General features: G+C 37.5%; 1 protein-coding gene and 1 pseudogene across 11 annotated transcripts in view; one reads left to right on the top strand and one right to left on the bottom strand.

The window, feature by feature from the left end:
• Lrrc4c (leucine rich repeat containing 4C) overlaps window positions 1-16,384 on the bottom strand; it is a 1,322,183-nt gene that overhangs the window by 834,812 nt on the left and 470,987 nt on the right. The gene's annotated exons all lie outside the window — the stretch shown is intronic.
• Window positions 12,390-13,931, top strand: LOC114698946 (annotated as a pseudogene).

Below are 16,384 nucleotides of genomic sequence, written 5' to 3'. Positions count from 1 at the left end.
TTAACATTTTCCCCAAACTATTGTACATTTTCTAAAAATATACCATTTCTATCTTAATAAACATAAACTTCAGGGCTTATTATGATAATGTGTCATTATTATTTTTTCAATATATTCTTCAAAAATAATCAGTATGTGAATTACAGTTTACATACAACAAAATAAAATGCTTATTATCAAAACTACATGATTTAATTTTTTAATTTTGGAAGTCTGATATCATGTATCCTCAATGTAAAAGGAACTCAGGTTTGAATATTCTCTGATCAGCATTTAATAAGGATAGACTCTAGCTCACCATAACCAATTGGGTTGTAAAATCAATGAGAAGCAAACAAATCCCAAAATTCATTTGGTCACTTTAGAAATTTAAAGTAGGAATCATCTTTCATTTCCTAGTCACATTAATTAGGATTTTATATGTATGTTCTTACCATTATCTCTTTAAAACATTTAGGTTAGGATATTTGTTTTCCTTGATATGAAGACTCTAATTATATATATATATATATATATATATATATATATTATATATATATATAAATATATATATGAAATACAAGATCTGATTACACGAAAGATGTGAAGATTTGTAGAGATTCACCTGTTACCATAAAGAATTAGTTTCCTAAAAATTTCAAGTCTAGAGTATGGTGCATTTGAATATATGTTTCAACAAAGAATCCTGTAAGCTTAAAATGAACAGTTATCTTTTCTACAGATTTTGTAGACATAATTCATCTCACAAAGCCATTCATTTAAGCTACAGGGAATAATATATTCATGTATTTCATGATTAGAAATTTAACAATCTAATGATTACAATCATTAGAATTTCAACAATCTTCACACATCCTAACAATTCATGAATGTGACAGTTTCTATCTTCAAAAAATTTAAATTTGTTTATTTATGTGTGCATGTCAAAGCAGATGTGTGGAGGTCAGACAGCAACTTGTGGGAGTGGGTTATTATCTTTCACCTTGTTTGTTTTGGGGATCAAATTCAGGTTCACAATCTGGGTAGTAGGTACTGTTTGTTCTTCAGTGAACCACCTAGTTAGTATGCTAGTTACTTTAAATAAGGACTTCTTCAATTGAGCTGCACAAGATAAAGATATGCCATGACTTGGCCCAGTCTAAAGGAGATGTCTGCATGGGTAGCATTTTGTTTTGTTTCTGCAGAGAGGAGAAAGGTAATCTACACAATAGGAATAAAGTGTCCAGGATAGATTTAAGTTATTCAAATTTGGCAGACTCAGGGTCAATCTAGTGTTTAGTGTTCTGAAAGAGTAAGATTGTGATAGGTCTTAGCAGACTGTACATTCCATAATTTGCAATTACCTTCTAGGTGTACAAATTAAAACTCAGAATTTTGGCAAGAATTTAATTAAAAATAACACAAGTATGTACATGAAAAAATGCATCAGCTGTCGATCTTGGTTCTGGAATCTTAGCTGTTCTGGAGGCTGAGGAAGGAAGATGGAGATACTGAAGCCAACCTGGGCAACTTAGTGATATCTCCTCTAAAAATAAAAAGTTATTTTAAGGCTATTGTGAAAGGTGTTCTTTTCCTGATTTACTCCTCTGTCTGATTGTCATTTATATTTAGGAGCAAGTGAAAGACTTGTATGATTAAAAACTTTAAGACACCAAAAGAAAGAAATTTTTAAGAAGATATTAGAAGATGAAAAAAATCTCCTAGGTAATGAATTGGTAGGATAAACATAGTAAAAATGGCCATCCTACCAAAAGCAGTTTGCATACTCAATGCAATCCCCATCAAAACCACAACACAGTTTTTCATGGTACTTGGAATGACCGTTTTCAGTTTCATGTGGAAACACACACACACACACACAAAAAAAATCTAGGATCAATAAAAAAAAATCCTGAATAATAAAGGAATTGATGGAAGTATCATTATATCAGATCCCAAGCTATGTTTATTAAAACCACATGGTATTGGTACAAAAACAGACACGCTGATCAAGGAATTGAACTGAAGACCCAGACTAAGTCAACACACCTACAGACAACTGGTTTTTCTTAAAGAAGCCAGAAATACACTGGGGGAAAAAAAAGACAGCCTCCTCAACAAATGGTGCTGGTCAAACTGGGTGGCTGCATATAGAAGAATGAAAATAGATCCATATTCATCACCCTGCAAAAAGCTCAACTTCAAATGGATCAAAGACCTCAATAGAAGGCAAGATATACTGAATCTGATAAAGGTGAAACTGCAGAATATCCTTGAACTCCTTGGCAAAGGAAAAGAATTTCTGAACAGAATACCAAGAGTTGAGGCATTAAGAACAAGAATCAACAAATGGGACCTTATGAAACTGAGAAACTTCTGTATAGTATAGGTCACTATTATTCAGACAATAGGCTACATAATGGGAAAATATTTTTATCAATTTCACATTCAATAGAGACATCATATCCAAAATATATAAAGTACTTAAAAAGAAGAGAAAAAACTGGACACAAAGAAAATAATAGCCCAATTAGGATTGGGATGCAATCTAATCAGAGAATTCTCAAAAGAAGAAACACATAAAGCACTGTTTAGCATCCTCAGCCTTCAGGAAATGCAAATCAAAACTACTTTGAGAGCTTATCTTACACCAGTAGAAATGTCCAAGATCACTATCAAATGACATCTCATGCTGGCAAGGATATGGAAAAAGGTGAACATCATCTGTTGCTGGAGGGAGTGCAAACTTACACAGCTACTGTAGAAATCAGTGTGGCAATTCCTCAGGAAGGTGGGAATAGATCTACCTCAAATTCCAGCTAAATTGTTCTTAGGTTTATTTCCAAAGGATGTTTTATCCAAGTACAGGGACATTTACTCAAACATGTACATAGTAGCTCTATTCATCATAGCAGAAATTGGAAACAGACTAGATGTCTGTCAATGAATGAATGAATAAACAAAATGTGGTACATCAATACAGCAGAATATTATTCAGCCATTAAAAATGAAATCATAAAATTCACAGGTAAATAGATGAAGCTAGAAAACAATCATGCTAAGTGAAGTAATCCAGGCTCAGAAAGATAAATGTAGCATGGATTCACTTATATGTAGATGTTAGCTATAAAGACTTTCTTTGATAGGAAAGCTAGAATCCATGTAACCACAGAGGTTACATATAGAGTAAGGGGCTACAGGGAGGAAGGATCTCAGAAGGATCTCCCTAGGAAGAGAAATTAAAACAGTTATTTATGGGCAAAGAGAGGTGGGATTGGAATGGGAGGATCAAACAGGAAGGAGGAGGATGAAGGGGCTAGAGAGCAGGAATGGAGGAGAGGAGAGCTAAAACTAAAAACCATATGCAGGGTCACATAGAACCGTAATACAATAAAATCTTCCTAAAAAATAAACCTAGATGAAGGCAGGACAAATAAAACTGCCAAATATCAGGAGAGATATAGCCCTAAATGGACATCACTTGTCCCCAAATGAAGCTTCCTCTACTAGGAGAGGTTTGTATCTAATAGAGTTGTTGGCCAAAGGACCCCTTGGAAACCCATCAGCAATTGAGGCAATTAGTAAGGCCATTGGTTGCTCTCCACAAAATGATGGAAAGGCACTGTTGCTGAAGACAGTACCTACACAACTCATTAAACATGGAGAAGTCAAACTGGTGCCTTATCTAGAACAATGAATTCTATACACTAGCATGGTACTGGAAGGTACTCCGCATACTACCAAAGGAGAAAGGTGTACAGAAACAGAGCTACAACCCCTTCAATTTACCATGATGATCTACCTGCAAAATGTGCTAGTGCAATAATGGCACAAGGCTAGAGGGAGTAAACCAACCAACATCTGATTGAATTTAAGGCCACTCCTTAAGATGCAACACATCTCTTGTAGTGGTGGTTGTCCAAAAACCTGAAACTAGATAGGTCAGAGATCTAGGAGGAAACTAAATACTACTGTGTTGCTGGAGGGCTTCTCTCCAGATTCCACCAAGCCCCGCAGTCCCACAATCCCCATATAAAATAATCACTCAGATGCTTATATCACTTATAAACTGTATGGGTGTGGCAGGCTTCTTGCTAACTGTTCTTATATCTTAAATTAACCCATTTCTATAAATCTATACCTTGCCACCTGGCTGGTGGCTTACCGGCGTCTGTACATGCTGCTTGTCCTGGTGGTGGCTGCAGTCTCTCTCCTTCCTTCTTCCTGTTTCCCCAATTCTCCTCTCTCCTTGTGGAAATGGATTAATTTAAGCTATAAGAACAGTTAGCAAGAAGCCTGCCATGGCCATACAGTTTGTAAGCAATATAAGACTCTGTGTTTACTTGGTTGGGTCTGAGCGGCTGTGGGACTAGTGGGTGACAAAGATTTGTCCTGACTGTGGGCAAGGCAGGAAAACTCTAGCTACAAATGGCACCCAACGGCTCAAGTTTCCACCTTAAACCTGAGAATATTTAATAACCAATTCTAAACAGAGCCCAAACCAGGTTCCTGCTTCTTGTCTCATAGGGGCAGCTAGATGCAGCAAAACTCAGGTTTGAACACTGGCGGGTTCCTGGCGTGTGCGTTTGACCACCAGTATGGCGGAAATGAGGCGTCTGCCAGCGGCACATTAAGCTGTGTGGTAGATTTAGTCTTTAGTATTATTTAAAAAAAATAGATAATAAAAAAAAAAGGTTTATGGGCTACATGCTGCTTTGATAAAAGCTTAAACCCACTATTTCTGAGACTTGATGACTCACAGAACTGGCAGAAAACGCCATGTTGGTAAGCAGAGTCAGCAGTCACAGCACCATTTCAGTCTTAAAATACTGCAGTTTAAAGCAATAGATTCACAATATGTAGGCTTAAAAGAGACAAAAAAAGATAAATTAATATAAAAAAGCCATGTAAAGATGAATATTACACAGACAATCTGGATTGTATTTTGGGATTTTTAGCTGCAAAAAAACATTTGATCGAAAAAGATGTTCAATTAAATCAATATGTATATTTTAAAGGTACCTTAACTTCAAAATTTGAATTTAAGGATATGTTGCTTTGGAAAAGAGGTTCTGCTTTTGTTTCCACAGAAAGCCAGAGGCTGTGGATTTGTTCCAGATTAAGGTACATCAGGTTTCACCAGCCAAGACCCCCTGAAAGGACTCCGATGACACCATGGCCCAGATGATCTAACATCCAGAGCAAGGCAACTGGTTCACACAATACAGCCTCACGGACTACCCCATTGTCCAAAAATTTTCTTTGCGTCCCCATAAGATACAGAGCCCCCCTCCAGCAGGAAGTAGTAAGAGATGCTATGTCCAAATTCCCAAATATACCAAGCTGGCATTAGAGGTGGAATTGGCTCACTTGCCCTCTAAACCCAGACATATTGCTTTAAAAAAAAAAATGGTTAAGAGATTCTTGTGTCCCAAATCAGAAGAGCCCTCTGGTGTGGAACAGAGAAAAACCAATATTTTTATTTAAAACAGGTTGATTATAAATGTGATCTCTTTCTAAAAAAGAAAAGGGGATATGATATAGATATATAGAATATAGAGATGATAAGATAAAAGGGTAGATTAAGGAATCTACTTTTAAAGAACAACTTGTTTAAAATGTTTTACATTGGTATAGATTTTAGTTCATGTTTAAAATGTTTTACATTGGTATAAATTTTAGTTTATTGATACAAACTTGAAATTAAATTTGTTATACTGTATATATATATATATATATTTCTATTCTTATTTAAAGTATTATGTTTATGTAACTCATTTAAAATTGTAATGGATAATTAAAAATAGATTAATAATTAGTCATCTATGATAATCATAATTGTAGCCATGTTAGTTAAGTCTTCTAGGTATACATAGATATATTTCAGATAGGTATTCTTCAAACACTTCATAGATCTAGAGAATATGGCATTTAAATAACTTAGAATTCTGTTGATGTGAGACACAATTGCTCCTGGCTGCACCAATTTGATCCCGAGAGAATGTTGGGCTTCTAAGACATTTCCATTTGGAAGTTTGTCTTCTTGGCACAAAATGGCCTACTGGGCAAAGAACTGCCCTTGCCTTGACGGCTGACAGTACAAATATAATGCTGTCCTTTCTGGACAAGCGGGACACAAGGAAAGCGACCACTGTACTCTGCCAAGACAGGGTAAGATGGTCTCTCAGAATTCCTGCTTCTGAAAATGGTCTGTCAGATACTCTAGGCCTGTAGCCAATTTGAATACACCAACAATGCTGAGAAACATTAGGTGACTGTCCAGGCTGCCAGCTGTCTTGGTCTACTCTTGCAAGATTTCCGAAAGTTGCTTGCATCCATCTACCATTTCTCAGGTACCATTATGTTCCTTCTCAGGTCTTTGATGTGGTTGAAGACTAGATAGTTGTAATTTCCTCAGTTATGATAAAAGATAAGTTAGATATAAAACCTTAAACTCACAAATATAAGATAGATAGGACATCTTCTTTAATATTGTAACTGTAATTCTTGCTTGATAATTGTTTTGTTATAGGTAAATTTACTATGCTAAAGTTAAAACCTTCCTTTTTAAAAAAAGAAGAAAAGGGGAAGTGCTGTGGATATCGTTCTATATAAATAAAACACTGATGGCCAATGACCAGGCAGGAAGTAGGTGGCCAGTCAGGAAGTAGGTGGGACAAGGAGAGAGGAGAATTCTGGGAAGCAGAAGGCTGAGGCAGAGAGACACTGCCAGCTGCCGCCATGACCAGCAGCATGTGAAGACACCGGTAAGCCACCAGCCATGTGGCAAGGTATAGATTCATAGAAATGGGTTAATTTAAGCTATAAGAACAGTTAGCAAGAAGCCTGCCACAGCCATACAGTTTGTAAGCAATATAAGACTTTGTGTTTAGTTGGTTGGGTCTGAGCAGCTGTGGGACTGGCGGGTGACAAAGATTTGTCCTGACTGTGGGCAAGGCAGGAAAACTCTAGCTACACTACTGTCCTTCTAAAGGAATAAAATGACTGCTCACAACATTTTGCTATATTCATAGATCAATGCCTTGTTCAGCCATCATCAAAGAAGTTCCCTTCTGTAGTAGATAGGAACAATTAAAGACACTCGCAGCCAGAAAGTGCAAAGAGAGCAGAAGTCCTTGGAACACTTAGTCCTGAATGGCACACTCAGTCCTGAATGGCACACCCATATCAAATCCCTCTGCTCTGGGTTCTGGGAACTCTCCAGAAGAGGAGATGGAAAGAAGCCAGAGTGGATGTAGGGCATCAAAGTTAAAAGACCTGCTAAACACACCAGGGCCTATGCACATATAAATGCAAAATGATTGTGGTAGCATGCACAGGGCTGGCACAGGTCTGTGCCAGTTTGGTCTTAACGCTTAGAGAAGTAAACACAAGTCCCTATCCCTAACGAAGGAGCTGTGTCCAATTGATAACCACTCACAAATGAAAATTAGTTTTTTTCCAACGAAGTCTCACTTGGGATACAAACCACTTCTAAGGGCAGGCCACTTGCCTAGCTGTAGATAGCCAACACAAAACTAACTAAATGACATTGTGGAAGGTTTTGTTGTCTCACAACGTGATTCATTCCAGGGCATTTGTTTCTTTTTCTGTCTTTCTTGATTTTGTTGTAGTGGTTGGTTCTGTTCTTTTCATTCTTTCTCTCTCTCTCTCTTCTTAATCTTTCAGTTCCTAGAACATATATTATGGCTTCTGTTTTTGTGTTTTTATGGGATTTCTGTATTGCAAATACGTGTCTCTGTCTTTATGAGTTTCATGTGCTTTTTCTCTGACTCTTTTTCTCCTGCTTTTGTTATATTCTGAATTATTTGCTCCATCTTTATTTTATTATTTAGCTGTTTGCTTTTTTTCGAATGATAAACAGAAAGGGTGTGAATCTGGATGGGAAGGGAGGTAGGAAGGATCCTGGAGAAGCTGAGGTAGGGGAAACCACACTCGGAATATATTGTAGAAAAAAAATCCATTTCCCTAGAAGAAAAATAGAACTAAAAGTGAAAAAGACAAATGTAGATGCACCTCAGTACAATACTGTTTGGTGAGCATGAATATGATTCTGAATCAATATTCAGGACTGCGTGGAGGTACACACACACACACACACACACACACACACACGCACACACACACACACACACACACACACACACACGCACACACTATGTAAAGACAGATGGAGACTAGAGATTTTCTTTCCTAAGGATAGTTTTATAGGTAAAAACCCTGTTAGGTTGCATGGAGTGATCATTGATGAATTAATAAATGGTAAAACATGTGTCAGGTACAGCCCACACATATTTAATTTTTTAAATTTTTATAAGATTGCTTAGAATAAGGTACAATTATGTTATTTTATGCCTGAGAAAACAGACTCAGTAGCTAGTCACACAGATGGTGAGTAAAGATCTGTGTCTCAATCTCACATACATTTGGTTAATAAACTGTACTGTTATCACAGACCTATGATTATTCCTTGCTTTCTGCCGAACATCGTTATTGACTACAACCCTAACACACAGTCTCCCCTCCATAAGTAGCCTCTCTTTTCCCTTCTTCAGTCTACAGCAAGTATGATAGCCAGATAGATATTTCCATAAAAGTCTACAGAAATAGCTCACTGGCTAAGAACACTTGCTATTCCTCTAGAGGACCTGAGTTAGTTCACAGCACCCATGTCTGGTAGGTAACTACCACTTATACCTCTAACTCTAGAGAACCTGACACCCTAATCTAGCCTCTTCCTGTACCCATTCTTATGTGTGTGTACCCCCACACAGATGCATACACATGCATATAATTAAAACTAAAAAACAAGTTTTCTTAAAGTGGGATAGAAGTCATACACATGCACACACAAACATACACTGAGGAATGTACTCAGGCACACATGCACACATTTACATTCACACTCAAAAGAATACCATTGCAAGAGCTGTAGTAGATATAAAAGATGTGTGACCTTCAACCCCCAGTGATGACCCAGATAAATCTAGTATGTTCCTCTGATGAAAAAAGATAGACCAAGTAATAGGAAAATAAAAAAAAATCAATTTTTTCAAAGTAGCTACAATATTCCATTAGCCAGGGTGATAATATCAACACAGATAAGTATCAAGGATTTTCCCCTGACAATCCTCATTTCAAGACAAGCCCTTCAACTTAGCCAACTATTACACACCAAAGCATTAAAGATTAATATCTATAATAGCTTTTTTAAAAAGAGAGAATTGGCCCCAGCCTGTCTTTTTCTCCCTCAAGGTCTAAATAGAGGAGAAAATGATATATCCTGCCAATATGCATCCAATCAAACACAAATTCCTCATGACTAAATTTCCACTAATATTTACAGATAAATCATGCCATGTTTTCTCTTGAGGCATCTAGGAACATCATTGTGACTGTCACTCCTAGAACCAGCAGCTAAGAAATGGCGAATATGGATTATAGAGACATGCTAATATATTTTTGATGAATAGGGAAGACAGAAACAGTGACTGGAAAATGTAAAATACTCTATTCAGCCATACATCAAGCTCATATTTTACATAACCTAATCCTTCATTTATTCTGTAAAATATAGTCATTGTGCAAAAGTAGCATTCTAGCAGCATTTGTAACGCATATAAAGTGGAGCCACTTGATTCTGAAGACTTTCTTTTACTCACATATAAGCCGAATGAAGATATTTTCATCCATTTGTTTATCCACTCAGCAAACACTTGCTGAACTCTAAGATGTTGAGGTAAACCGTGCTTTACACACTTTAACTGCATTTAAATAACCTGTCGTGCCATAAAATGGAGATTAGATCTGGGGCTCATGATTCCGAATTTCTAGGAAGTGCAGAAACTGCAGGCAGTGGGTCACCATTGGCATAGATCAGAAATATCCACCTGGAATTTCTATGTCAATGTAAATGTTCTCTATCAGTTCCATCCAACATAGTAGCCATTAGCCACTTAGCACTATTTGAATGTGTTATGTGGATGTAGACTGCTAAAGAAATTTTAATTTTTTGCATTTTAATATTTTAAATTTTAATACATTCAATTTTCTTATTTAAAATTACCTCTTTGTGTGATCATGCATAGCCATAATCCCTGCATTTGGGAGGTAGAAGCAGGATTACGGTCTAAGATCACCCAAGCATACATAATAGGCTTCAAGCTAGCCTGGGCTACAAAGACTCTGTTTTAAAAACAAAAGTCAAATTTAAATAATTAAATATGGTCTGTGACCCTTGTACTAGCAAATATACTTCCATAAAGAACAAATTGCCACATGATAGAAAAGAGAATGTTTAAACATAAGATTGTGAGATTGTATGTTCAGGCTTGTAATCTTATTAGTAACAGAACGACATGAAAGTCTAAGAAAGTAAGGCTTAGAAAGCATGATCTAGGAGCAAGTGAAATGTGAATATTCTGTTCTTTAATTCTCTTATAAAATTTAGCAGAATAGGGTGACAGTTATATGCAAACATACACACAAGCCAGTAGAGAAAGTGAAAAATAGGGTTATTGGAGAGGACACTATCCATTGAATTTTGTAATGTCAAGGCCTAGATTGCTTACAGTTTCCTCCAAATAATGAGAAGGATATTGTGTGCAGTGCTCTATTGCTGTAAATTTTCAAACATAACCTCTTTAACTACTGAATTATAACAAAATTTGCCAGGGAAATAGAAACAGTGCTCATGGGCAAAGGTATTGCACTCCCCTACTCTGAAGAGGGATAGTTGCATTCAAAATGTGACATGAAGAACTATATCCAATTGTAAAACATGATGGGGTATAATCTGAAAAGAGCTACCTTATCTCCTTGATGCTCATTAATGGAGGGAGCTCCAGCTGTGTCCTGCTTTTGAAGAGGATGGGAACAAAGTGAGAAGAAGGAGGACATGTAAGAGGCTGTGTAGCTTGTTCATCCCTCCCAATACTCTTTCCTATTGGCATGAAAACAATAAAATCTCATGTTGTCCCTACCATCTTTTGGACTCCATTTTCTCCTCCTTCTACACATTTTGGAAAGGATAAACCAGTCATTAACATTTGTGCAATTGAGAGTCTATTGCTTTTCATTCCTCTAAGTTATTGCTGACCAGAAAAAGATAAATTTATCTTTGTTTTTGTTATGTTATTTCTGATGGTGGAAGAAAAGAACAATTGTAATTATGTGAACAATGCAATGATTCCCTTTTTCTTCTTTCTGCTTTTTAAAAACCCTTCCTTTTTATCTGGTTTTATAGATATTCAGAGTTAGGATGAAATTTCTATTAGAAGAATATTTTGGTCATGAATGATAACTACAAAATTGTCATATATTATACACAGGGGATTAATAAAACATTTTTAGTTGACTCATATATTCTATGAACTACTTATGGGAGTCATTCCTTCTGGAATCCAGACTCATCACCATTGAATTTCTACCCCCGTAAAACAGAAACTATTCAGAAACGTTCTGATGTTCATCCACTCAGGTTCAAAATGCTTAGTTTCTCCTTCCCATAAAAAGAACCTAGAACTTTGCCATTAATCCTGAGTGCTCATGGTTATCATTACCTGCTATCCCGTTACTTATGTTTCTGTTTTATTCCTATGTAGAGGTTGTATTTTTTTTCCCTAGGAGTATTCTCCCTCTCTCACCCCTCTCTCCTTCTCCCCATCTCTCCCTCCCTTCTCTTTTAAACCAGTTCAAATACCATTTCCAACCTTTAAGACTCCTCAAATGCCCTACCTTTAGCTTCTACTTGCTTTCACAAATATGTATAGGAGATTCCTCATCTGTTTTACACTATCTACTCTAATTAGTTCTTATAAAATAGGCTTGTAACATAAATATAGTATTTGCAGCTATGAATTTCAAACTCTACTCCAAAGCCTATGGATAGAAAAAAAATAACAAAATGTTCTCATATTATAGGATAACTGTGAGTATTTAGCTAGTAATTAATCAGACCCTGAATTTAGCCTCACTGTGTATTCATTTTCCTATCTTCCCACATACATTTAGTGAGAGAAGAAGAGGAAGAAAAGCCTGTGATTATTCAAAATTGTCCTTGGGTGAGTCCTTGTAAAATCATAAACATCCTCTGTAGTTTAAAATTAGATAACTTTTTTTTTGTTTTGTAGCACAAAAATAGGGTGTGTCCACTGTGACATGGTTGTTTTGATGACTATAAAACCTGCTCAGATAACTTTATGTTCTATCTTTGTTACTTTATTTAGCTTGTTCATTTATTTCTTCATTCATAATAAACACATAGTAAGTATCATTTATATGCTAGATGAACGAGTAACAATAGAAAGTATATTGTATTTCCTGCCTTAAAACGATTCAGTTCAACAGAGAAAACCAAAAAGGAAGCAGTTAAAAATCAGTTGATGAGGCCATGTTTAGCCGTGATGGCCGGAGCCGCTGGCCGGGTCGAGGCCGAGCCCGGGCACAAGCTCGGAATCCACTTTCCTTGCCCTTGAGTGGCTTGAGCAACCTGCATCTTAAGGAAGAGAAAATCAAACCAGATGCCAATGGTGCTGTTGTTAAAACCAATGCTAATGCAGAGAAAACAGATGAAGAAGAGAAAGAGGACAGAGCTGCTCAGTCTTTACTCAACAAGCTGATCAGAAGCAATCTTGTGGATAACACCAACCAAGTAGAAGTCCTGCAGAGGGACCCAACCTCCCCTCTCTACTCGGTGAAGTCTTTCGAAGAGCTTCGCCTGAAACCACAGCTTCTCCAGGGAGTCTATGCCATGGGTTTCAACCGCCCATCCAAAATATAAGAGAATGCATTGCCTCTGATGCTTGCTGAACCCCCACAGAACTTAATTGCCCAGTCTCAGTCTGGTACTGGTAAAACAGCTGCCTTTGTGTTGGCCATGCTCAGCCAAGTAGAGCCTGCAAACAGCTATCCCCAGTGTCTCTGCCTCTCTCCAACCTATGAGCTTGCTCTTCAAACAGGAAAAGTGATTGAACAGATGGGCAAGTTTTACCCTGAATTGAAGCTAGCTTATGCTGTTCGAGGCAATAAATTGGACAGAGGTCAGAAGGTCAGTGAGCAGATTGTCATTGGCACCCCCGGGACCGTCCTGGACTGGTGCTCCAAGCTGAAGTTCATTGACCCCAAGAAGATCAAGGTGTTTGTTCTGGACGAGGCTGACGTGATGATAGCAACTCAGGGCCACCAAGACCAGAGCATCCGCATCTAGAGGATGCTGCCCAGAAACTGCCAGATGCTGCTCTTCTCAGCCACCTTTGAAGACTCAGTGTGGAAGTTTGCCCAGAAGGTGGTCCCAGACCCCAACATCATCAAACTTAAGCGTGAAGAGGAGACGTTGGACACCATCAAACAGTATTATGTCGTTTGCAATAACAGAGAGGAGAAGTTCCAGGCCCTGTGCAACCTGTATGGGGCCATCACCATCGCCCAAGCCATGATCTTCTGCCATACCCGCAAAACAGCTGGCTGGCTGGCAGCAGAGCTCTCCAAAGAGGGCCACCAGGTGGCTCTGCTGAGTGGGGAGATGATGGTGGAACAGAGGGCGGCTGTGATTGAGCGCTTCCGAGAAGGCAAAGAGAAGGTCCTGGTGACCACCAACGTGTGTGCCCGTGGTATTGATGTTGAACAAGTGTCTGTGGTCATCAATTTTGACCTTCCTGTGGACAAGGACGGGAACCCAGACAACGAGACCTACCTGTACCGCATCGGGCGCACGGGCCGCTTTGGCAAGAGGGGTCTGGCCGTGAACATGGTTGACAGCAAGCACAGCATGAACATCCTCAACAGAATCCAGGAGCATTTTAATAAGAAGATAGAAAGATTGGACACAGATGATTTGGATGAGATCGAGAAAATAGCCAACTGAGAAGCTTCCCCAGCGACTGGCGCCACCCTCAGCACTGTCCTGCCAGGGAGCCTAGTGCTTTCATGGCATAGGCCTTGACAGGCGGTGGCACCTCAAAGACCAAGGCCCGAGTAGAGACTACCTACCTCATTCAGAATTACGTTTGGACTTGACAGAAATTTGTACAAATGATGGGGGATGGTAGAAAATTTGTTTATACAACTTTGGAAGATTAGGCATGAATACACAGAAATTTACCTTTTTTTAAAAAAAAAAAAATCAGTTGATGAAGCAAAGAGCTATGGAAACTAAGGCCAAGCTGTTCTCATTGTCCTATAAAATAATGTGCCTAGTCTAATATTGGAATATAGATCAACTATAAAGGACATTTGGAGTAACTGGTAAGTGTATGGATTAGATGACATTACTCTGTCAATATTAAATTTTCTCACCTTTATAACTGCACTGTGTATAGGTGTCAAGGAATGAAAGAACATGATGCAAATAATGTTCTCTCCAATGATAACAAAATAAGCCATATGTACTTTTTATAATTCTGACTATATATGTTTGTGTGAATGTACATATACTTTGAGACAATAAAACACTTGCAGTAAAATAAGTAAAACAGACGAATTTGCTTAAGTCTTCTAAATAGTATTTGAAATTTTGCTGTATGTCTGAAATTATTTCAAAATATAAACACAGTCAATGATTACGTTGCTCAGAAAAAGACACCTGATTCAGGGTACATTGGACTTGTGGATAAAGAAAAATTCATTTATGTTTAGTAGTGTGGGTAAATAAAGAATTGGCAAAGAAATGCCTACCCATTAGTTCAATAGGTCACTAGCTTACAAATAAGAGAAATGGAAATAGTATGGCAGAATCGTGATGCAATTATAGAATAAAGGATCTTTTTATAACTTATTAACTTAATAACTGTACTTGTCTGTATTTTGGCCTGAAATCAATAAGACAATGACAGAAATACATTTTAGATACGATATTTTTCATTGTCTTTTGGGGTAAGGATATTTTGTAATAAAAATACCCCATTCTTTTATATATATATATATATATATATATATATATATATATATATGGATAATACACATTTACAATGGTATGCATTATTGAGCAAAATAAAATGAAGCCTGGTACAAATTTGTCATAATGTAGATGCCACAGAGTATACTTACAGATACATAGATAGCATCAACAAATACATACCCAGACTGCACATCATATAGGTCTCAAAGTCTGTGGTTATAATGAACAAAATAGCACTGGGCTAAGTCAAGTCAAAAGAAAATTATGATATCAAAAGATTTTTATAAACATAAGATGCTGCAGGTATAAGACAGCACTGTTTTAATGTAAACAATCTTAATGTCAACTATAGACACTGAAATAACTATAAAATTATAGTATAGGAGATGTATAAACAAACTAAAACCATAAATATCATAATCAAGTATTATATATTAAACATAATTATATGTGATATATTTTACATAATTTGTAGAGGTATAGGTCTATGTTTTTATGATCCATAAGTAAAGTTCTCTGTATTAGGAAGCAGTTGGGGAATAGAAAACAGTTCTGTTGCAAACTTTTGAAATCACCATTCATCATCCTTTCAATCTGCCACTCACCAACACATTGTATTGCAGTATCTAGCTGAGCATAGGTGTGTATCTGTAGACCAGTGTCTCCATAAAATTTATAAAGAATTTGTTGTTTAATCTGAATCATCCTAATTATGAAACACAAAGTTGAGTAGAATGAGAAAGATGCAAGACCATAGCAGCCTTCAGGTATGTGGATGGTTAAGAATGAGATTGACTCTACTGATACTTCTGGTTCTCTGGGGATCTGGGCCAAGAATTTTTTTTTAATGTTAAAACATTTGGAATGTGATATGTATATTTTTATTTTCTTTTTATGTATTCTTTGTGTCTTCTACTTCATACATCTCTGTCTCACCCATCTCCCTCCCCACCAGAATAAAACAAAATACATTTAAGAGAAAAAAGAAAAACAAAAGGGAGAAAAGGAAAATCTTGTCATGGAAGCAGTGTGACACAGTGAGTCAGGCAGTAAACCCCTTTATCAATACATTTTTACATACAGGTATTCATTGCAAAGAATCATTGGTCTAGTTCAAGACCCCTGGTGTTTGCTACACCATGGACAGTGAGCACTCACTGGGACTCTTCCCTGACATCCAGTTGCTGTCCTTTATGGTGGAGATTCTGAAGTCCACGGGGATCAACACCCCACTCCCACCCTCTCCTCCACCCTTCTCCAGCAGATCATAGATGGGGTGGATTTTGGTGTTGCCCAACACGTAACCCTGGTTCTGGGCCTGAGTAGTTGCAGAGTTAGTCAGCCCTCCAACTTTCCTGTCTTCACCACCAGGGTGAGCTCTCCGGCATTGCCTAGGCCAGTTCATCCCTTGTATCAAATGAGCAAGGGAGGGCCAGTTCTCCCACACCTACACCTTCAGGCCTCTACTGTGTTGCCCAGGGAAGGTGT

Source organism: Peromyscus leucopus, chromosome 4 (assembly GCF_004664715.2).
Source record: "Peromyscus leucopus breed LL Stock chromosome 4, UCI_PerLeu_2.1, whole genome shotgun sequence".
NCBI classification, from domain to species: Eukaryota; Metazoa; Chordata; class Mammalia; order Rodentia; family Cricetidae; genus Peromyscus; species Peromyscus leucopus.
This window is presented reverse-complemented; position numbering and strand designations above follow the sequence as displayed.